The sequence below is a fragment of the Castor canadensis genome, chromosome 2 (assembly GCF_047511655.1).
Source record: "Castor canadensis chromosome 2, mCasCan1.hap1v2, whole genome shotgun sequence".
Taxonomy (NCBI): domain Eukaryota; kingdom Metazoa; phylum Chordata; class Mammalia; order Rodentia; family Castoridae; genus Castor; species Castor canadensis.
In genome coordinates this window covers 94,802,217-94,826,362 of record NC_133387.1, presented here as the reverse complement: position 1 = coordinate 94,826,362, position 24,146 = coordinate 94,802,217, and the positions used below count along the sequence as shown (strand labels likewise).

Sequence of the window (24,146 nt, the reverse complement as noted above, 5' to 3'; positions counted from 1 at the left end):
TGTTTTCGTTGCTATGACTCTAGTGTAGTTTGAAGTCAGGTATTGTGATACTTTCAGTGTTGCTCTTTTTAGCTCAGGATTGCTTTGGCTGTTTGAGGTCTTTTGTGCTTCCATTTGAACTTTAAGACTTCTTTTTCTACCTCTGTGAAGAACACCATTCAAATATGTACATGAAACATGATTGTAATTGAGTGTAACTGTGGAACGGTTTTGGAGGATGATGGGGAGAGGATAAGAGAAAGAGAATAATGGGGTGAAATAATATTGAAACATCATGTCTGTATGTAAAGTGTTGAAAAATGGGGTAGAAACAGGGAGCAATAGGGATGGTTAATCTATCAAAGTACAATATATGCATGTATGAAATATCATGGTGAAACCTAATTAAAAATAACAAACAATTATAAAAAGTTAAATGGATTAAAAGATACCTTTAAAATAAAAACAAAATTTAAATGATGACCATAATAGTATGTGATTATTTTTATTCTCTATGATGTCCATGGGATAGTTGATACATGTGAGTGAATGTTGTTCCAATGACATATATATATAATATGTATATATTATATAAAATATGCATATATTATATATAATAAATATATATATTTGTAGAAAATTATCTGTAATTTTAATATATCACATATATAAGAAAGTTATATATATATAAATTCTTCTTTTTCTATGTAGGCAACAATGGGGATCAGGAGCAAAGAAAATGTCTCTGGAAAAAGAAGAAAATTCATTAAGAATAGGAAGGACTGAGGGAATAACCAGTTGTAGGGAGAATTCTGGAAAGTGCATCAAAGTTATGGACCATTGGGAAAACCTAAAGAGAAAGAAGACTTCACAGACTAGATTCTCATCTTCTGATTTATAAAACCCTGGATAAGTCCACTAATTATAACAAGATGAGAATAAAGCATTCCACATTTCGACAGATGCTAAGAATTATTCAAAATTACAAATAAAGTTGAGATGATGGTGGATTTTGCAACTCATCTCAGGGAGCAAAAAGCAAAACAAAGCCTTTTCGTTTGGCTTTGTTATGTTTGAATGTATAATCTTTAAAAATTCTATTTATAAATAAGGGTCAGTTGTAAAAAATGGAACTTATGAGCACTTATCTAGCTTTGAAAGATCCTAGAAGACATACCAGATCATGCTATGACCAAGGATCAGACCAATTAATTAATACTCCAGAACCATAGTCTTAACAAATTTGAGTGACATAGTATTTCATTTTGACTGTCAAAACCACTGTAACTCTGAGGAGATATAAAATAAGTTCAGACAAGTATTAGGGCAAGTAAAAATATAAATATGTATCTTGAGATCATGCTGATACTTTGGATGTTTTGTTTTCAAGGTGACTAAATCAAATAAAATAATTTGACACTTCAGACTCTTGATTTTATTAAAATGTTTTAGAGAGTGTGGTTAATTGCATTTTAGATCAAGGTCTAAATATTTAAGAGAATCAATAAAATATGTAAATATTTATGCATTTATGATTTTTAAATGTTTAGAAACATTGTGTTAAGTAGATTTATAGATTTTAATAAACTGAATGCTAAATATAGAAGCACAAATGGAAATATTATTCATGTACATGTTTAGTAAATTTGTAAAACAAAAGCTTGCTTTTGTTACAACAAATGATAGTTAAACAGTAGTACATCAGTCTCTTTGTAGAGATGGAACAGTTCTGTGTCTCTAGACTCATAGCCAAAAAACTTAAATTCTACAAGTGTTCACAGCAATAAAAATTAATAAGATTGGATTAAATTTAACAAGATCCACCTTGTATGTCTTGCCTCAAGTTCATAGGTAGAGCATCCAAATGAGGGAAGGGACATGGGGAAGCCAACACAGGTTCTATACATGGGATCAAATTTCATAGTGCTAACAATCTTCCAATACACATACACTGATAATTTAGAAAGACTTCATGTAATGATAAGTAAATGTCATGCATAGGAGCTTAAATACTGCATGTTCTCTTTTATATGTGGAAGGTAAATTTGATCTCAAAGAAGTAGAAAATGGAGTATTTTCTTGAGATGGGTGTGGTGGAGGGCAGGATGGAGACGAGGATGGTTAACAAGTGCAGCAGGACTGCAGTTTGATAGGAGGTATGGCTTCTAGTGTGCTGAAGCACAGTAGGATGACTATTGTTAGCAACCAATTGAATGTTTTAAAATAACTAAAAGAGAGGATTCTGAATGTTCCTGATACATGAAATTATAAGTGTCGGAGATGATGTGTCGATTACCTTGATCTAATCATTATGCATTGTATATGTGTATTGAAATGTCACCCTGCAGTCCATAAATACATACAAGTACTGTGCATCAGTTGAAAAATAATTTGAAAATATGGCAGAGAAGGTAAAAGTTGAGGAAATCCACTGGGTACAGCACTGTTAAATTAAGTACACACTTAACTTGGATTTCCTTAGCTTTTATATTCTCTCTCCTCTCTGTCTCTCTCTTTTTTCTCTCTCTCTCACTCTGTCATAATGCAGAGTTCCCATTTACCCTTTACCCAGATTCCCCCAATGTCAATACCTTACATAATCCAAGCTGATGTCCAAACCAGGAGCTCCTATATTATTTTTGAAGACTTATGAATCTTAAACTATTCAAAATAAGGCTGGTATAAAAATGTCTGTCTGTAGATATTACTTACTGTCTAAAGAACAGACAGAGGCTTTCTAGTGGTGGAGGCAAGTGAGTCTATCTGGACCTGGATTGGCTTCCCAATGTCCTTTGCCTCGTTTGCATACTCTGCCTGTGAATTTGACACATGACATATGAGGAATATAGTCATATGAGGATAATATACTCTTGCTGAGTATACTAATCCAGACATTAATTTTTATTGGTTTTAAGACCTGTTACTGCAATAGGAAACAGCCATAAGGATGAATAGTACAAAAAAATATATATATATATGTATGTAGAGAGAGAGAGAGAGAGAGAGAGAGAGTAATTCTGCTCTCTGGATGGTGCCTCCTTAAAAGTTGAGATTCTACCCCCTGCACACAAGTATTTCAATCATTAAAGGTACCATTCTTTCATCTAAAACCACCCAAATGCTTCCCCTTGCACTTAGAAAAGAAATGAGTTTTCTTACAATGCCTTTAAGAGCTATAAAATCTGCCTACTGTTGATGCCTATATTCTCATCTTACAAACTACCCCTCTCTGAACTTCCTAGGGCACACCCAGTATACTCCTGCCCAAGGAGCTTTGTGTTGCTTCTCTCTTTGTCCTGTGGAAAAGAGCATAGCTCCAAATGGTAAGGTATCAAGATAGAATCAATTGATTCTATTTTTCAATTATGAATTAATCTAAACTATGAATCAATGTCCGTACTCAAGAGCCTGTTCAAGCATCCCTTAACATCGAGATTAATGTGTGTAACTATGTTTTTACCTTTAATTCCTGAAAAGACCAGGTCAAGGACATCAATTTTCTCTTGTCATCAAGCATGCTGGAAAGAGAATAGAGGCAATGTCATTTTGAAGAGTGAGAGTGCACTTCAATGCAGTGCAGTAACTGTTTGCAGGGGATTCTCCCCTTCTCCCTCTGGTCTTTGCACATGAGGATGCAAAATGTGTACCTTTCTATTTTGGTCCTGACTTTGAGAGTTATTACTGTTAACTTTGGAATTATTTGACTTATTTCCTGGGAGTTATGTGGATTAGGGCTCGAATGGGGTGATTATTAAACTTTTCCATTAAGTACTTAGTCAGCCTTTAGAGACAGAAAATTCTTCAAGACAAGATAAAAAGAGAAGACAAAGAAAAGACCAGAGGGATATGCACATGAAATGGAGCCAGAAATGAGGGTTAAGCAAAACCACACCTTGGAGACCTGCACCCTTGCAAATAGACTACAGAAATTGGCTGTAACCTTTCTCAAGTTTGGTATAGAAAGGAAAATGGAATCAATTGTACTTTTTTCATTATTTCTAACATAATTTAAATCACATAAGTTGCTCTGAAAATTCATACCTATTCCTAATGGAAAAGGAGAAAGGTATTTTTTCCTTAAAAATCCTTGTAAAGAGGATATTATTCCTAATTTCATTCATGCTATAATGCTTAATTGCATTTTATTAATGTAGGTAAATGTCATAAGTCCAAGATGTAATTAGGTAAATAATTCTATGGTGAGGGGGTGATGGTGGATGTGAAGTGGGGGTGTAGTTTGTGAATACACTTTAAAATAAATGCATGTACCTTTAAAATAATCACATACATTTTCTTTTTTCAGTCACTCTATGATGGGACTTGTCATACTTTTTCCCCCTGTACCAGATCAGACTTTGCTTCTAGGACTAAGGGAACCAGAGCCAGTAAGTATCATTTATTTCTGTCTCACTGGTCAGACATATTTTGGGCATGTGAGTCAGCACAGGGTGAGAAGGATTTTGGGCTCCACTTTACCAAAATTTAGGTAGATTTTTCAGAGTGATTACAGCTGTCCTGGTTCATTATGTAAGGTTCTGGGTAGGAGTGGGGTGGAAGAAATGAGGTCCTGAATTTCCTTTGTGACTGGGACAGCTATGATCAGGCAGCTTCTAAGTTCCAGCTCTCTTAGAAAGGCCCTCGGTAAGGTTTATAACACCACTGCCCTGTGTGTACATTTCCCAGATTGGCAAGAACCCACATGTGAATTCCTGGCAAAGAGCTCAGTCAGTCCTGGCATTCTTCCCCAGCAGGCAAGGGGCTCTGGGCACTTACTGGCTGGGAGGGGGCTATGTTGGTGCTGCATTTTGATTCCTTAAGCATTAACTAAGTACATTCTGTGTTCTTGACAAGCATGTAGTTCCTATATTTCTGTCTTCAGGAAGCTCTTAATCTCATGGCACAGATAGGCATGGACAGAACTCACATTGAAAGTAGAATGTGACAAATGCAGGGCAAGTACAGGGAGTCAGCAACAAAAAGTAAATATTTTAGAAAAGACTCATAGTTGTCATTTATTGAGAGATAAAGCAGTTAGCACACACTTAAAAATTTGCTGGAAAGATGAATGTGTAAGAAGTATCAATTGTTTTTTGGACATTTGGTTAACTCATTTCCAATGCTTATTTTTTTTCATTTATTCACTTATTCATATGTGCATACATTGTTTGGGCCATTTCTCCCCCCTACCCCCTGAGGTGTCAATTGTTTAAGGAAAAGTCAGATGTAAAGATATGGAGACATGGTGAACAACAGAGTTGGCTGAATTTGGGAAAGGATACCAGCTATAACACTGTCAAAACCTAGAACTCAATTATTTCAAAGAAACGTCTGTGATTTGATAGTCTGGAAATGAGTTTAGGAGTACATGCAAGCCTTCAGCAAATAAATATAGCCAAATACTGTTGTAAGACTGAAGTTGGTTAATATATAATATTGTAGTGTAATATCGGATACAATATAAAGCCAAAGTTTTCTAATGAAGTCTCCTCGGCCTACCTTTTCACTGCCTCTTCCCTTTCATCAACACAATCCTATGGAAGCCTAAGGATAGCATGATGTACAATCAGCATGCCAGCACACTAAAATAAGGGCAACTGAGGAAGGTTTAGTGATGAAACTGTGCATAAACCGCATAAACCTGTGGGGAGAGTTAGAGTTAGAGAAAACCAACAGGGCATGGTGAGGTCCTGGGGCTGTTAACATTTGGGAGCTCTTCCTACCCTTTGAGCTATCTGGTCAAGGGGATGGAGAGCTTAGAAAGAGCTGTGGTTCATTGGGGGAGGGAGAAGCTGTGCTGTCTGTGGAGGAACACATGCAGTAGCAATGTGAATCCAGGAGACAGCCTGGAAATACATTCCCCAACTTCCTCTCTTCTAATCCGCTGTGCTCATGTCTTCTACCTAGCCAAGAGACCCACGCCATTGCTCTTGCAGCTAACTTCCAGTGCTGGGCAGAGAAGGATCAAGAATGACTTTGGAGGGAAGAACAGAGAAAGTCCAGCCCACATCAGGGAAGACTGAAGCTCATTTGCTCATGGAATCTTAAGAGTCTTATTTTATTCACTTCTTGATACCTTTGATTACCAGGGCATCATGCAATGAATTTATGGCTATCTCAGTAAGCTTATATGAATAAGCAATTAAATTGACTAGACTTTCTATAATATGGAATCATCTCTAATCTCTAATTTAATCTCCTTTATCCTTAACACTCATATCTTATAAACAAAGACTTCATTATTTTCTCAATTGTTGGTGACATATGTAGATACAATGTCACTGATTAGGTGGTAAAACTAGCAGATGCCATGGAGACTTCCCAAAATTGGTGATTCTTGTAAAGACTTTGCAAATCTATTTCTCTCTCATTCAAAATCAGCATTTACACATCAAAACCCCCTAATTCCATATTTCAAGCTTAGTCACTTATCTTTAATTACAAGACAGGTCTTAAATGAAGCACCTGCAACAGAAATACATCAGATATGTGCCCAGGTCAGTGGAACATGTTTTTCTAGCAGAACAAGGAAATGGATGAGGGCTGTTAAGCTTTCCAGAAGGTGTTACTCATCTTAGAGGCTCTGGCTAGGAAGAAAGAGAGAAGGAATCATTTAAAAAATATTCTCACTCTCAGAGAAACAGCCTAATTTGGTTTAAATATGAATCTATTAGGGGTGAATTCTCAACCACAGACTCTCACAAGATGTCATGCAAAGTGAATAAATTCTGACTTTGAACTTCTAAGTTGCTGGGCTAAAAAGACATAGAATATTAACCATATTTCCACATGTTCTCCTCACCCCCAGAGCCCACAGTTTCAGCTTTAGTCCTCCTCAGATTCCACAGTCAGTCCTGGACCCATCAAGCTATCCCCATCATGGATCCCAGTGCCTGGAACACGACTAGCTTCCATTTTCTCCCTTGTATGGCCTATCTTCTAAAGGTGCTCATTTTCCCTCCTTCTTCACAGAATGAGCTTTGTGAAGTTAGAATTTTCTTAAAGATGAGGGTAGGCTGCCCTTCAAAAACCTGGAGGCAGTGTCCTGCTAAGGGCCAGAGGCTGCTGAAAATAAAAATGCTACAGGATACAAGCCAAAATGCCTCTTGTTGCCCCAAACTTCTCAATACAGAAAGAACAAACCCAAAGTCATACCTACAAGAATTATGGTGCCATGCATGGCTTCCCCAAAACCCTCCCCTGTTGGTGAGCCCTGGAAAGCAAAGTTCTCAGAACACCATCCTGGAGGCATCACTCTGTGGCCCCAGAGAGAATCTAGACCTGCTCTAGGTGACCTTACTTCCTAAGGGGCAGCAGCCACACCCATGTGGCATGGGATGAATGCCATGATGGAGGAGGGCACAGAGAGTGGAAGGTAGTCTAGGACTGTCCATCAAGGGAGCTGCATAGATGGTGGTAAAATATTTGGATTATGCACAATGTCAGTAACTGTAGCAAGGAGGAAGTCCAGAAAAGAAACAGGCTGTGTTCTGATAATGTGGCAGGGGGAAGGGATGGTAAAGCAGAGAGATAAAACTTAAAGAACTGAAACATGAAGAAAGTCACCTAGCACTGGGGGAATGAAATAGCCAATGAAGTCACATGCAGCCACATGTGGGTTGAGCTTTGCTTTTTGCTTCTGTGACCTGCTTGCAAAGTATATAAGGTGAGACCTCTTTGTTTTCAAGGCTCAACCTTTGGACATGAGTCTGCTGAGTCTGTATCAGCACAATAAAACTTTGCTTCCTGTTAAACTGCCTCAGTGTCCCGTATCTCAGCTTGAGATTCCTGCAACATTTCCAGGTCTCATTGCTGGGATTGTGGAGATGGTGATTTGTTATCTCCTTGTCACCTGGGTGCATCCCCTACACCACTGGGAGAAGATCCCATCAGGCACCAACAGACAGCCTGATCTGAGGGGGATTCCTCCTCCTGGCGAGTTGGGGTAAAGGCCTGGGATGCACAACAGAACCCAGTGAGGCACAGGAACCAACGTGGAAGCACTGCTCATCAGACTGGTAAGAACCCAGGTTCAAACCGAAACCTGCCCCAGGAGGCAGAAGGGGAGGCAGATCATCTCCTGAGGCTGCTAGTAACTAACTTTTAGGGTGAAGCCGTGTCTTTCAGGTTCAGGGAGCAGGGCAGAAGTGTGAGACACCTTCGAGAGTTACGGGGTTCAGCTTTTCCTGTGAAATAGTCACAACTGAGGTTAAGGGATAGATAACAAAAAATTAAGTTCCCAAGGGGGAACTCCCAAGAGAACAGATGCATCACCCACCATTCCACCGGATAGCCCTCTGGGTGTAATTTAAACGTTTTTTTCTTTTTTTGAGAGTGCACTCTGTGTGTGTGTGGGTGTGTATGTGAATTTGTTTAAAGCACTGGACAAAATTTAATTTGCTCCTGGAAACCAACTCATTTTATAAGTGCTTAAGTTGACATTTTTTCCTGGCATAATTAATGTATAAAACTTTCATGTGCGTGTATATGTAAGCATCTTCAAAATGGTTCCTAAACTGCTGTTATAAGGTTAATGTGATATTCAAGGTAACAAAAAAACTAGGGTGTTTGTTTTAAAGATCTCTGTTACAAACTGCTTATGCTTTTTACATTTAAATATGTAAACATTTTGAGGATGGTTCTTATTATAAAGTAAATGTAGAAAAGTTATTACTCTGTTCTACTGCTACTTTAAAAAAAAAACAGGTTTTCAAACTTATTTCAACCAGGTCCCACTAGGATGCAGGCATTCAGGGGTTAACACTCTGGCTTAGTCCAGAGGAGGAAAAAAAGAAAAAAAGGGGGCCACAACCTGCAACAGAAATCTTAAAATTTGGGTAATTAAAAATGACTTTAGCCTGTTTTATTCTGTCATAAATAAAATCTGGGATATAATTATATCTTATAATACATGGCTCTATTAATAAATTGGCTTTCTATAAATTGTTTTTATGCAAAAAATAATTTTAAGGTTGTTTTCTTTCTGTTTTTTTTCCATACAAACATGAGGTTCTACGTTAAAATGTTTTATGAGTTTTTAAAAATAATAGGTTAAAAAATACTTTTAAATAAAAAAAGGATAAAGACAAAGACAAGCTCCCCCAGGGGATACAAAATAAGTGGTCATAAAGGTACAGAGCAAGTTGTCATAAAAAGATGGAGCTTATAAATGCTTATGTAAGTGATTGAGTTGACTAAAATCCAGTTACATTAAAGGTTTTGTAAGGTCAAAATTTAATGTGCTGGTGTTAAACTAAAACTTAATTCTCTAAGCTCATAACAACAAGACTATCTTAAAAATGTTATTCTTAATAACATTTGCAAAACTGTCTTAAAATGGTTTTGTTTTGTCAAGATAACTGTCAAAAATTTTGATGCTACATGTTAATCCACAAATTTATCAAAACAACAAGAGTTTATTAAAACATAGAAAAGCAGGAGACAACTGAGCATGGGGAGTACTGCTGCACTGATATGAAGGTTGAGACAAATTTACTTATATAAAGCAAAAGGAAAAAGAAAAAACTAAGCCAAAGTACACCCTCCAGATAGGACAAAAAATAAAAACTCAAAAAGAAACACTACGCTGGAGTTCAAGACATCCAATTTTTATTGGAGTCAACAAAGTGGAGATGTTAGTCTTACTCCTTCCACATGGCAGGCAGAGGGAATTTCTGGCCTGGGATGACCAGATTGGGCCTGTTATTTTAGGCAGGCTCCATTGACTACAGGTTGATGGCATCCTGCTGTATGTCATGAGCCATCTGTTAATATCAACAATCTGGGATGTTATCCCTTATCAACATCTGATTCTTGGCCACTATGTTTCCTAACTCCAACTTAGTCCCCATAAATATTTACCTGTGTTCTCTGAAGATTTTTGTCAGGATTTTAACTACTAAAGTAACTGAGACATGCTCATTTAAGAGCTGGTTTATGTTGGGGTTAATAATGAGGACAGCCATGTTGGGACCAGACTCTCTCCCCCTTGCAGATGGCTCACTAGAAACTCCCCACTCAACCCCAAAGACTGACAAAGAGACAATTGTTAACCTTTATCTCCCAGGATGGATGCCAAGGAGAGTTCGGCAGACAGTGACCTAACTACCTCTTATCTTTCTTGGTTGCCCAGCAACAGTATCCCTTAATGACCTTCCTGGTACTTTTCCACTAGCCCCCTATATCTAGCCCAAGCCTGTGTATGGCAGTGGGCTCTAGCTCTCTTGCTGGGGTCTCCCTCCACAGGACTCCTGCTTAAACAACAAACCCTGTGCTGGTCTTTGAGCCATCTCTCTGCCTCTTCCATGCCTCTTATTTTCTAACAGTTTATATAAAATTTTCTAGATGACCTCATGGTTAAGCAACTGTTGTCTTGGGAGATTCTAATACAGTTAGTACCCTATATGTGCCTGTGACTGGGCTATTTGGGTTTACTAAAACTGTTCTTCCCCCTTACCACTGATAAAAATCTAAGGTTTTACTTCAAGAACAACTAAACTAATATGTATATAGAACCTCTGAAGAGCTATGATGCTATTGCTGGTTCCTTAAACTAAATATATTTATGTTTTTCAAGTATATCAAGTCTTCTAAAATACAAAATTTAGATAAACATAGTAACAAAAAGTTAGTGGTACTGATATACTGCTCTGTTCATTGCTAAATTGTCAATCTATATTTTAACCATGGCTCTTTTAAGTTTTTGTCATTACAGTTCTGATCCTTTTGGGGCACTTACAATCAAATTCATAAAAAATGATGCAAATAAGTGCTTATGTGTCAACCAGGTTAGCTTTTTAGACATCTGTTTTGTTGGATTTTGTTTTGTATTGTCCTTGTCTAAAAGCCCATTGCCTAAGATCCACTCCTTCAAAGTCTCTTTGCTGCTTAAATTTGGCCAAAAGGGTCTAGTTGGCATTGACTTCCACCTGATCTGCTCATTATCCCTCCCTTCCCCCGCAACATGGGATCAAAACCAACCAAACAAACAAAATCCAGGAAAAAGAGAGTAAATCCTCATGATGAAGAAAGAAAATGACCAATCAAGAAAGATCTTCAGTCTATGGCCATACCTCCCTAAACGTGCCTAATCTTATCTGGTCTCAGAAGCTAAGCAGGGTTGACCTGATTAGCACTTGGATGGGAGACAAATCTTCAAAAGAGATGCTCAGACACAAGCAGTTTGGAGACAAGGGGGGAATGGCATCAAAGTTCAAATGGATCCACCTCAGCCAAATAAAGCCAGCCTCTCCCGAGTGGGGGTGCATTCTTGACTCAGTCTCACCATCCAAGATCATCCTTTGGAACACTTGTGCTCTTCCTCACAGGACTCCACTTCCCAGGAGACAACAGGGGACCACAAACAACCGGATGACAGCTCTGCTCTAGTAACTTCAAAAGCTGACTAATCTACACACAGAGGAAGCTCAAACGTGGGACGCGCTCCTGATGTTCTCTACACACTTGGACTCTTATCTTTTGGGTTGGCCCTTGTAAAGTTTTTCCCATGTACTAAATGTTATAAGAGAGCCATTGTTGGGACCTCTGCACAGCCATACTTTGTATCATGCACCCACCAACAGGTCAGATTTTAAATCGGCTCATATACTCCCAGATTAATGAGGTTACTGATAAAAGATACTATAAGTCCCAAAGTAAAAAAAACAATACAGACTACATTTGTCATGAAAGGGGGGTGATGGATCTTATCCTAGGAGCATGCTAAATATTACCCTGGCTGGTCCCATGGTATTATGGTCTATCAGGACCATTACAGAGGTCAGTATATTAAAAAAAAAAAGCTGCCCATATAATGATGCTATAAAAATACAAACCTCTAGATCAAGATGATACTCTTTGACCCTAGGTGGGTCCAAGCATCAAAATAATGTAGCAAGTAGGAGGGCCAGAAGAGACACAGATGAGGCAGGGGGAAGGGATGGCAAAGCAGAGAGATAAAACTTAAAGAACTGAAACATGAAGAAGGTCACTGAAAAAATGAAATAGCCAATGAAGTCACATGCAGCCATATGTGGGTTGAACTTCGCTTTTTGTTTCTATAACTTGCTTGCAAGGTATATAAAGAGAGACCTCTTTGTTCTCGGGGCTCAGCCTTTGGACATGAGTCCGCTGAGTCTATGTCGGCACAATAAAATGTTGCTTCCTGCTAAACTGCCTCAGTGTCCAGTATCTCAGCTTGAGATTAGTTCATCAGGCATGGAGGACAGTGTTGCTCAAAGCAGAAGGAACACCACTTTCATGGTGGTGCACATCTATAATCCCAGTACTCAGGAGGTTGAAATAGGAGAATTGTGAATTTGAGGCCAACCTGGGCTACATACTGAAACCCTGTTTCAAAAAAAAAAATCATAAGGAACTGCTTAGGTTGTTATCAAACAACCTAACTAAGCAAGAGGGATCATCCTTGGTTTCCTTGGGACTGTCTCAGCACTGAGTTTCAAGCAGGAAGTTTCTTGGGAAGTATTCAGAAAGGGAACTGTCCTTATGAGGGACCAAAATGCTGAAGCCAGAGTGAGCAGAAGGAAAAGTTAGACTACAAGGTTACCCTCAGCAGAGTCCCTAGGGAAAGACTCTGCAGAGGGGCCTTCATTTGAGGCAAGGGAACCAGGTCTTTTCAGGCCCTGAAGGGTCATGGCAGGAAGAAGCTGCTCTTGGAGAAGGGACATAACCTCAGAAGAGGAAGGTCCTGTGGCTAAGAGCCACTTCTGGGGAAGGACTGGGTTATGACCTCTCCTGTAGGCTGGGGGAATGAGTGTCCTATCCTGCAGGAGGGGATGTGGGTTGTCTACTACTGTATCCACTGCAGCAGCCACAGGCCAGCACTGCTGTGTCAGGTCTTCTGGGGCACGAGAGGACAGTGTTTTAATTGGGGAGCATAGGCCCTGCTGTACTAATAAAGTCTTCTGAACCTCATAGCATGATAAAAGTTCCTTTCTCTGCTTGACATTCTTCTTTGAGTGTTAGGCAGTTACTTGTAATAACGTAGGGGTTCAGGCTCCTTCAATCCTCCAGAGTTGCAGTAAAAGAAAAAGAAGAAGAGACAAGAGAGGATCATACAAAGACCCCTTCTTTTTCTTTGACTGTACTGGGGTTTGGACTTAGGTGTTCGTGTTTACTAGGCAGGTGCTCTACCACTTAAGCCACATCCCCAGTTCTTCTTTGTTTTTGTTATTTTTCACATAGGGTCTTGTGTTCTTTCCTGGGGATGTCCTGGGGCTGTGGTCCTTCTTCCTATACCTCCCATACAGCTGTGTGCCACTCTGCCTGGCTTATTCCACCTCACCCCACTGGATTGGCCTTGAACTGCAATCCTCCCAATCTCAACCTCTGAGCAGCTGTGATTACAGGCATGAGCCACCACAACCAGCCACAAAGAGCTCTATATAAAGCTCGGAATGCACATTTTGTGCCCAATGTCCTATTTTCCACTGGTGAGGACAAAGCACATAGACACAAGTGAATTGTGCACCAAGAACGATGGCTCATGCCTGCAACCGCAGCTACTTAGGAGGCAGAGATTGAAGGATCATGACTTGAGGCCAGCTGAAACAAATTGTTAGCAAGACCATATCTCAAAAAGAAGTCAGACACATACATGTCATCCAAGTTACGTGGGAAGTAAAGATAAGATGATTGTGGTCCCAGGCCAGTCCTGGGCAGATACATGAGGCCCTATCTGAAAAATAACTAAGCAAAAAGAGGATGTGTTAGAGCAACTGCCTAACAAGTCTGAGACCCTGAGTTCAAAACCAAGTACAAGGAAGGAAGTCTTAAACATACCCAGCTGTGAAATTGGGTTGGTGGACACCCATCCAATTTCAGAATCAAGGATGCTCACCTGGTGTCCAGTATAGATCAGATCACAGGGTGGCAAACGCTTGCTCATACCCAGTATTGAACACAACTCAGCATTTTCCCATTTGTTTGTCAAAATGAATATATAAAGATCATTCAGATTTGTGTTCTCTTCAACATTAAGAGTTTCTCTGAAGTTACTGACATCTTCCTAAAAATGAAAATGCTCATTAGATTTATAGTACAAATTGCTTTTAAAGATAATAGCAAAGCCCTATTTTTAAGCTGTGGCCAATGCTCCCTCCTGCTGGTGGTTTGGTATTTTTGTGCAGAACATTTGTGAGATCTGACAGAGCATAGAAGCAGGAGAGACCCTGGGGAGAGGCATGGGGGGGTTCATCCACAGACTTAAATCTTCCCACAGGGTTTGAATATTATTCTGATAGCAATGGGAGCCTCTGAAGGGTTAAGAAGGGTGCTACCCTGACACCTTCTCTGTGGAACGGGCTCATCATGTATGTAGGCAATGCCTGGTAATTATCTGGATAATCACATAATCACAATATGTGCAAGAAATGTATTTGTAGCTTAAATCACGATACCAGATATGTTGCTACTTTTAACAGTTCAACTTGATCCAAAGGAAAGTTCCGTTTCATAACCATCTTAACTTGAGCTACTTCCAAAATTAGGTTTGATCAAAAGAAGCCACCCCCTTTAAACATAGGACTTCAAAAGTACCTGCCCAGTATGCAGTTCTCCTAACTTCCTGCTCCCTTCATTAGTGGAGGAGCTAGGTGTGTAGACCACTCTAGGATAGCCTTGAGGAATCTCTGATCATACTGTAAACCAAGGACTACAAAGCTCTTCCCACAGTGAATTGAAGGCAAAGAACATGTCAGGTGAGTCTGAGCCCCGACAGAAGGTAGCAGTGGCTCCTGAGTCAAGGCGAAGTCCTCATAGATCCACACATTCCTGCCAGTTAGACTCAGCTGAAGATGAACACGTGGCAGGAAGCCTTTCCATACATCTCCTCCCTCTTTCCCACTCCTAAAGCATTCTGACTGGGGTCAGCACTTCGTTGGTGTATGTTCTTTATTTTTCTGCAGGACGTGACTGCCTAAGAGCTGGGCTTGCCTCATGCATGCCACATGTGCCACAGTGTTTGGCAGAACTCTCACTGTCTGTATGGGATCAGTCATAATTTGTTACAGGAACGGGAGTGGGACCTAGGCTTGTCCCATAACTATCTGTGAGACCCCACTGAGTAGATCACAATGTTTTGGGCTCTCAGATTCCTAACCTAAAATTTGAAGAGGCTGAATATTCTGTAGGCCCTTCCAGCCCTCAAGCTCGTGAACCCATCAACTCCGGTTTTGAGTAAGATTGAGATGCTCTGCTGCCTCTGGTGTCAGGGAAAGGGGCTCTTGAATCCAGCTTTGCTACTTAGCAGCTGGGTAAGCTGGGGATGTCACTTAACTGCTCCAGAGGGAAGGCAACTTTAATCATGCAACTCCCTGTTGAGAAATGGAAGACATACAGGTAAAGATTCCAGCACAGACAGGCATGTGAGAAATACAGGCTTAATATAAGAGACTGCAGGAAATAGTGGAAGTTCATAAGACTGGAGGCCTTAATGCCAACAATGAAGTTGGTAACAATGAAGTTGGTTTTAGGCATTTAATATGTCCAGGCTCTGGGGTTAAAAGACACATGTCACATGTGCATTTGATGAGAAAGCAGATGTGTCAGATGAGTATAACCAATTATGTTAAAAATGTAACAGATCACTTTTTATTTGGGCTGCTTTCTTCTAAAAGCCAACAAACATAAGGCAAAGCAGAACATAGTCAAGTAGGAATTGTTTTATAGAAGGAGAAGGTGGAAAGACATTTTTAGATATTTGGACCAAACTTGGTAAATTCTGCCCTGGCTTAGACCTATGCCATCTGTGAAGTTTGTGTACTGGTGTGTGTGTATGCCCACGTGTGTGCCTGTGCATGTGTGTTTGCACATGCATGCACACATGCCCCTTGCCAGTAAACCTTCCTAGGCTTTGTAGGCATGCTCACACACTCAAACAGCAATAATATCAGCACCTGTCATCTTTTCACACCAAGAGCAATAGAGCACACTGATGTAAAAAGAAAACACATCCTTCAATCAGCACTGGGTAAAGGGTAGATGCCAAATAACTATATTTCTAAAATTGGAAACACTGTGTGCATCTTCTGAGTGACACTGGTAAAAGGCTCACTCACTTATAAATACAGGGATGCAGCTGGCACTAAATGGTGGATTTTCTCAGCCAGGGTCCCCTTAATGGCAGTTGCCTGCCAGAAAAAGGCATGGGAAGCACTGAGCTAATTCAGCCTTCTGTACCCTCCTAGCCCCCTGGTTGGTTCAAGACATGGGATAAAAACATGCACTGAAAGGTAGAAGACCAGACACAGTGTCCACATATAAAGGGTGCAGAAATCAAAACTCATCTTTTGGGACTAATGAAGATTATGCACAGTGACTTGGAAATTCAGGCTCCTCCCCACTGTCCAAGTCTGTAGAGTGTGATAATCTATGAACTTTGTGCTTTGGGGATTTTGTATGATTGGATAATATTTTTCAGACATTAATTTATGTGGTTGGTTTTGCTGTCTCTGGTTTTATTTTCTCTTTACCCATTCATGGGTTTGCTCTGTATTTCATAGGCAGAGGTAAGTGGCAGAACAGGAGGCAGAAGTCACTGGCAAGGATGTCTGGTATGGTTTTTAAATGACGCTTCATGCAGAGCCAAAGATTTGGGGGAAAATGGGGTAAGGTGGTTCAGTGATAGAGGCAGAGTGACCTGAAGAAGCTGAAGAGTGGGGCTTGCCCATGCTTTCCTTTTCAATCCACAAAGACCTGGGAGGAAGGTGGTAGAAGACAGGCATTCTGGATCAGTGGCTTGACCCAACTTCTAGAAGCATCCTAGTGAGAAGTCAAGACTCCAGGAGCGATGGAGTGTTATGATAGGTAGCACACAGGTGACGTTAACCAACAGTCCAGGCAGATGGGGACATGGGCATCTCCAGAATAGGAACAAATATCAAATACCCCTATACCAGTATATCTGAGTCCAGGAGCTGTGGCCTAACCCTGACGATGACCAAGGTCATATTTTGCAAGAAGCCTGTGATGAGGGAGGTACTAAAATAAAAGTTGAGCTGACATTTATAAAAGAGATTTTTTTTGTTCTATTTTGTTGTGCTTTGCGCACCTGTGCTTGTGAGCTGGCATGCTTACCTCTTTATTTGTGGATGACTAACATTTCTCAGAATAGCTGTCTTTTTTTTGTGTGTGTGTGTGGTACTGAGGCTTGAACTCGGGGCCTTCACCTTGAGTCACTCCACCAGCCCTATTTTTGTGAAGGGTTTTTCGAGAGAGGGTCTTATGAACTATTTCCCCAGGGCTGGCTCCTGATCTTTGCCTCCTGAATAGCTAGGTGTGAGCCACCAACACCTGGCAGCTGTCAGTCTATTGTCTGTTTTGAAGTTGTTCTTAGAAACTCTACTGCCTCCTCACACCTGAAGAAGAAGCCTCCACAGGAGCTCCAAGAGTTGTGCAGGGGCAATGCGAATTCCACTCTGGTGATGATGTGTTTCCTCTTCCCTTCCTTATGATGCTTTCACTTAATTAGGATCACAGGTCCCAATGACACAATAAATCCCCAGTTAACATCATCTTGTTCAGTTTCTGCTCCTCTATCCTTTGGCTTAATCTCTGGTCCCTGTGAGATCAAGGTGGTATAGGAATGTTGGGTGAGGTGAGCTCAGTGCCTGGGGATGGCTTTATTAGAAGACAGGATTTGGGAAACCAACAGTTTGTTTATATCTTCTTTCTTCCTGTCTCTTTCATTCTTTCCCTCTTTCTCTCTCTCTCCTTTCCTTCCTTTCTTTGCTCTTATTTCTACTTTTTCTGATCTGCCTTTTTTCCTACTCTTCCTATTACCTCTTTTGACCTTCATTACAAGATTCCAAGAGATCACATTCTATGTCAGTTCTGGCACTATCCTGATGACCAAAGTGCTCTTTCTAAAGTGTATGTTTTTGCATGAGGAAGTATAGATAAGAGAATAGACAATTATGGTCCTATATCATACATGTTCATGTATAGCACCCAGTGGTAAGAATGCCAAGGAAGGGACAGCAATCTTGTTCATGGGAGCTGAGAATCATGAAAGTCTTCCTAGAGGAAATATTTACTAAATAAATTTTAGCCAGATGTAATGAATTGGAGTTAAGAGAGGAGTGTTCAAAGAGGGAATGGAAGAGCTGGGGAGAGAAGGATGGCCTGGAGTTAGAGGAATTGTCTTTATTTTTTAAACAAATGTATAGTGCTCACTATACCCAAACTTATGCAGTTGAGACTATTATTATCTGAATTTTAAAGACAGGGAAATTGAGGCATGTGGAGGTTAAGAACTTTTCCCAAAGCATTCAGTATGGCTTTTCCTGTGTTAGGAGATTGCCTGCACTAGGGCTTTGTAGGCACTGTTGGGTTTAGGAGAGCCAAAGCTTGTATAGATACCACAATGGCAACCCTGTGGAAAATCTAGATTCTCTGGTCCAGATAACTGAACACTGCTCTGTGCTCAGGTCTTGGGTTAAATTAGAGTCAATTCTTCTTTTAAAAAAATTTCTATTATTCTTAGTATACCTCATTTCCTTGAAATCTGACTTACATCAATCCTTTGCTGAGCCAAACTAGCCCTTAACAAGTTGCATATGCATTATAATCCTTTCAAAAATTAATCAAAGCATGTATTTGAAAGAAAAACCAACTGAAATTAGTTTATGTTTACATTTGGTAGTTCAGGCAACCTACCCAATAATTACACACTTCATTTTACTACTTTTGGGTCTCTGACTTTTATTTAGCTTAATTGATAAAGTTTGATGAGATGAAGACATACCTAAGAATAAAAACCTACAAGTAATATTTGAGTAAGTTTTGAACTTTGTGACTGTGTGCCTGCCTTGGAATTTTATAATTAAGGTACTTGTAAGGAGGCTCACCCCTACTGAAATTTGCATGGAGCCAAGTTATACTAGGCACTTCCTACCCATCTCAAACAATTATAGGACATAATTTAGGTTTCGATGGTCTTAGGGGTTATTTTGAAGACCTAGAAGTCAACTAAGAATTAAAGACCACATACACCCTTTGGTGTGATGATAAGCTTTTATTCCTACATTATCATTTTTTTTAGTATTATTGAGTACAAACTCTATGCAAGTCCCAAAGTGTGTGTGCTTGACCTGACATGAGGAAGTTAATAGGCGTATAACACATAAGCTCTAAAATAGCTAAGTGTGGGAAGTGCCAGCTTCAAGTGTGGGCAATGCTTTTTCAGAGAAGGAGAACTTCAGACAGAACCTCGAAAGAGAAGCAAAGATAGCAGAACATTCTAGGAAAATGGAATGTGCAAAATCATGGGGCATAGAGTAAGGAGGTAACGCAAGTGGATAGTTAGACACTGTGGTAGCCAGCTTCTGCAATGGCTTCCGATGATCCTCACCTTTGATATTCATGACCTGTGTAATGACCTTCAACACAGAAACAAGATTGGCCTGTGTGACCAACAGAATACTGTAGAAGTGATGATGTGTCTCTGACAAAGACATTGTCTCTTCCACCTTGGTCTTTTGGGTTGTTCACTATAACAGAAGTCAGTAACCATATTGTGAGGACCCTGTGGAGAGGATCTAGAGAAGAATCTCAGGCCTCCCACCAGCAGCCACCACCAACTTGTCATCCTCATGAGAATGCCACCTTAGACAAAGTAGCTTCAAATGACAGCAGTTCCAGTTAACCTCTAAATGCAACCTTGTAAAAGACTCTGAGCCAGAATTTCGGAGGCATAATTCTCCTGAATTTCTGACATGAAAAAATATGAAATGCTAACTTATCAATGTTATCTTAAGTCACTACATTTTAAAAAGTCTTATTGCACAATGAATAGTAAATGCAAAGCATTTTATTTTTTTTTCAATCTCACCAGTCATTTCTCACCCATCCCTTCCATTGTTCGACCAAACCCGTTAAGTGCCATAGACTCTTCACGATGGCTAATTTTGTGTTTGGACTTGACTGGACCAGGGGGTTCCCAGGATAAATATTATTTGGGAGTCTATCTGTGAGGGTGGTTTTGGATGAGATTAAGCACTTTAATCTCTGGGCTAAGTAGGTTTTCCTCCCCAGTGGGATGAGTCTCAGGCAATGTGTTTTGGGGACAGGATAAAACACAAGCCAGAAGAATAGAAGAAATTTCCTGACTGTCTGCTTAATCTGGGACATCAGTCTTTTCCTGTCCTTGGACTGGAATTTACACCATAGACTTACCTGTTTCTTAGGCCTGGATTCTGGGTCTCCAGGCTGTGGGACTTCTCAGCCTCCACAATCTTGTGAACTATTTCCTCATTTTATAGATAGATAGACAGATAGACAGATAGATGATAGATTATCTGTTTCTTTGAAGACCCCATCTCATAGGCAGAGAATCCTATTCATAGAATGACTCTGTCTGGATGTCTTTTGTCAGGAAAAAACAGTTTCCAGCTTTGCATCCTCTGGGAATCAGGCCCATTTCACTCATGTGTCAACATTCCTCTTTTGTTTCACTTTATAAAAGGTGAAAATTATTTCAGAAACTTTCATTCCTGAATTCCCCTCATTTGTGATTTAGATAAGCATGGTTCCCAGAGGCTGAGCAAAAGAAACAAAAGGACAAAGAATTATAACTATGATCTATAAACTGGAAATCCTGCTTTGAATCATTGAGAAGCAAAAGGAGCCTGTGTAGGGCATGGTGGTTTGACCCCAGCACATCACTTGCTTTGCATATTCCTGTGCTGTGTGCCTCCATATTCCTTCCTGGAGCCTCAGGCTGTCTAAGGAGTCCAGCGGAAAAGCAGTGGCAGTTCCTAGAACAGGGTCTCAGCCAATAGCTGGCTAGATCTGAACTTGCTTTGCTGCTGCCCCTACACGGCTTCACCTATGTCATATTCTCAGGTCATTGTTCCTTTCCTCTGTCTCTTTCTGGCCTTATAAGGATATCCCCACCCACAGAAGGAATCTCCCAGGCTCAGACCAAGGCCATTCTGTCTCTAAACCTAATTCCAAGCAGGACAGAAACTCTGTTAGAGCTCTCAACCCAGAGGCCCAAGATGTCTACATGAAACTTACACTGGGACAAGCTCTGGGCATGCTTCAAGACACTAAATGTGAGTCATTCCACTCCCTCTTTTTCCCTTGCTCTAGACCAACCTACTGCTCAGGGCTCATGGCTCCACTTCCCTGAAAAGCACTCTTGATATCTACTTAAGACTGCTATCTTACCCTGCATTTGGAAGTGTGTGAGGCCCCCACGTTGCTATCTCACTTTCAATAAATAAGGATAAAATGCTACTCAGCTTTGCTTATAGACATGCTGATCATTTGAGAAATTTTTATGGCAGTGCTAGGGCTTGAACTCAAGGCCTTGGGCTTGCTAGATAAATGCTGCACTACTTGAGCCATGCCTCTAGCCCTTCTTGCTTTAGCTATTTTTCAGAGAGTGACTCATGTTTTTTGCTGTGCTGGACTCAGACCATGATCCTCCTATGTACATATCCCATATAGCTATGATTATAGGCACAAGCCACCATGCCTGGCTTATTCTTTGAAATAGGATCTGGACAGCCTTCAACTGCAATCCTCCTATCTCCACCTTCCAAATAGCCTGGATTACAGGTGTATTTTCTCCAGAACTATCATACAGGATTAACTTGACCTAGAAACTAATCTCTCTTTTCCCCTGTCAAGGCTATGACTGGAAATAGCAGACCATGAAAGGAGCAAAAAGAGATGACACCTGAGTTCCTGGAAGATCTCTGCCTACTCCCAAAAAAGACACGAATAACCCTCCCCTTTATTGGCCTTTCTCTGTCCCTCATCATTCTTATTCCATGACTGTAATGTGTGCCGCCCACAAACACTAATTTGTGAACAGAGCTCCCTCATCTTTGTTCTTCTGACGTTAATTAAAGTCTTTCTCCACAACACTTGTGTCTTGGACATAGGTTTTCCTGTGGGATGAGTTTCCAGACTTGGGTTCTGGAACAGTTTGAGCTCATCAAAATTTTTGAATAGTGGGCAAGACCATCACCTCTCGTACCAGGCTTCCTTGAAAATGCAAATATTTCCTCCTTACGCTACATGTTCCCCATACAAACCTCCTCATGTCCCTGCACTGGCACTCCATGAAAGGCAGCAGGATCTTGATTTCTTTTGTTCTTCTGGGAAAAAAGAGTAAATTTAAAGCTTAGTTCTTATTGCCTTGCCTTAAAATCTAAGAATGAATTTATTATCAAGACATGTTTGGTGGGAAGTCAAAGAAGAGCAGTGATGAGAAACTCCAGAAACCCTGTGGAACCAAGGTTCTTAGTGGCAGATGCCGTCTGCAGTCTAGAGGATGCTCTTCCAGACCTCAGGAGCACTGGAATTCCATGATAGGTCATGCCATGGGAGTGACTAGGGCAAACTTACACCCTCCACAGGCTCCACGTGTGCCTTTATCCAGGCTACTCAAACTAAACATAAAGTCTACAGAGAATAATGTTATTGGAAAAATAACTTCAAAACAAGTTTCCTAGTCTCCTTTGAAAGGCCAGTTTGTGGTTCTCCTACCAAGCCCCTGAAACCCTACTGGAGAATCCACTGCACCAATTCTTTCTAACTCTTTAAAGACAGTGAGCACTCCAGCTTTCCTCCATCCAGAATCCATGCTTCTTTACCCATCCAGAATCCAGCTTCATTTCCTATGACCTACCTGGCTTAAATGTCATTTTTATGAAATTCTTATTGCTTGGAATTTATTTGGGGCTCCCACAGACCTTTTCATGTCTGACTGATGGTGCTGTTCAGACTTTATTTGAATTAATTTTCTTACAGGATTATATGTTATAAGTGTGTTAATCACAAAGGAAGAACTGTATGCTTTCCCCCATTCTGTAATCCCAACAAGTTGGTAGGTACCCAAAATGAAGTAGGTGCTAAATTAAGGCTAGATACCAATGTTAGGCAGGTATTTAGTTAAACCAGTGCTAACATACCCTTTAAGAATTTGTCAGAATTTTTTCCTATACCACATGCTGCCCTGCCCTGTCACTTCATCTTGGAATGTCTTACGCACCCCTAATTTTCATTTCCAATTCCTGTTCATCCTTTAACAGTGGCTCAGCTATCACTCATTAAATTTAGGAAGCCTTCTTTGATGCTTCCATATTGTTCCAGACACACCCCCTGGAATTTCCACAGAACCATCATATGTTGTCTTAGACAATGTATATGAGCTGCTTCCTTTATGAGACACTAAGCATGTATGTAGCAGTTTCCAGCGCACAGGTAAGAAACAAGGAAATATTTATTAAATGTATGAGAGAATAAAAGAGTAAATGAGTTGATAATTTTGACTACCACCATTTGACCCTTATCATTACAATTCTAGGGAAACCTGCTTATGGGGAGAATCATTATCTAGTGTCAATTTTGTTAAGAGCTAATTCTGGACACCTCCAATTAGAAATCACAAATCACAAAGGAAGCTAAAGGCAGGATAGGATTCCTTTTCGAATCCTCACCCTGGCCTTTTGACTCCTGCATTCACAATGGTAGGCTTCAGCTTACAGCAAGGTGACTAGAATGAATTCTGTGATATGCTGACTGCATTCAATTGTAGTTCAATTATAATTTATAGATCACTTGGTTGTCACGGGCCATTATCATAACCGAATGCCTTGGCCTTATTATGGCACCTGTGCTCATCCATCTTGCAAAAATGGACAGTCACATACTAAGTGCCTGTTGAGAAAGCCATTCCCAACCTGTGCAAGCTAATCTGCTCTCTGAGTATTCCCAGATTACGCCCCTGGACTGACATTATAATTTGTGCTCCCTACAACATGTCTTGTTGTAGGATTTGCATAATTTTTAAAACTTCACAGTTTGTTTCAAATCTTTCTCACTTTCCTCTAAAACTAGGACAATGGTTTTTCTTTTTCCTTTACTTTGTTATAATGGTTATTCTCCCTTCAAAACCCTTTATGCATCATGGGGATTTGCTTTATATTTTAAAAAATCTTAAAATGTGAAAATGAGATTTATAGACTACTTAGTAACATACATAGACATTATATTTATTTAAACTATCAGCTCTGATGAAGGACAATGGTTGAGGAGGTGACTTCATGTATGATATATTTGATACATTGTATGAATGCCACAATGTAACCCCACCCATCACAACAATAAAGGAAAAATAAATAAATTAAAAAATACCA

At 40.1% G+C, this 24,146-nt stretch overlaps 1 long non-coding RNA gene across 1 annotated transcript; it reads left to right on the top strand.

Annotated features, from left to right (window-relative positions):
* Positions 1 to 3,019: 3,019 nt before the first annotated feature.
* LOC141417380 (uncharacterized) lies at positions 3,020 to 8,706 on the top strand. The gene is made up of 3 exons (XR_012441920.1): positions 3,020 to 3,302; positions 4,283 to 4,364; positions 5,884 to 8,706. It is a non-coding gene; the product is annotated as an uncharacterized lncRNA (long non-coding RNA).
* Positions 8,707 to 24,146: the final 15,440 nt, after the last annotated feature.